Consider the following 224-nt stretch of genomic DNA (forward strand, 5'->3'; position numbering starts at 1 on the left):
GCACCAGGCACAAAGGGTGGCCAGGTCTCCCTGACGGTGCACAGTGCCCAGCAGATGCACTCCGCCCCTGAGGTAGGTGGTGCCACATTGACATCTTCCCCGCTTCTTCCCCTGTTCTAGACATGCACCCCATATCTGCCATATGACATATTTGCCTCCTCTACCTGTTTTTGAGACAGATCTCACAATGTCATTCAGGTGGATAGAAAACTCCTGGCTCTTGT

Source organism: Microtus ochrogaster, chromosome 4 (assembly GCF_000317375.1).
Source record: "Microtus ochrogaster isolate Prairie Vole_2 chromosome 4, MicOch1.0, whole genome shotgun sequence".
Taxonomy (NCBI): Eukaryota; Metazoa; Chordata; class Mammalia; order Rodentia; family Cricetidae; genus Microtus; species Microtus ochrogaster.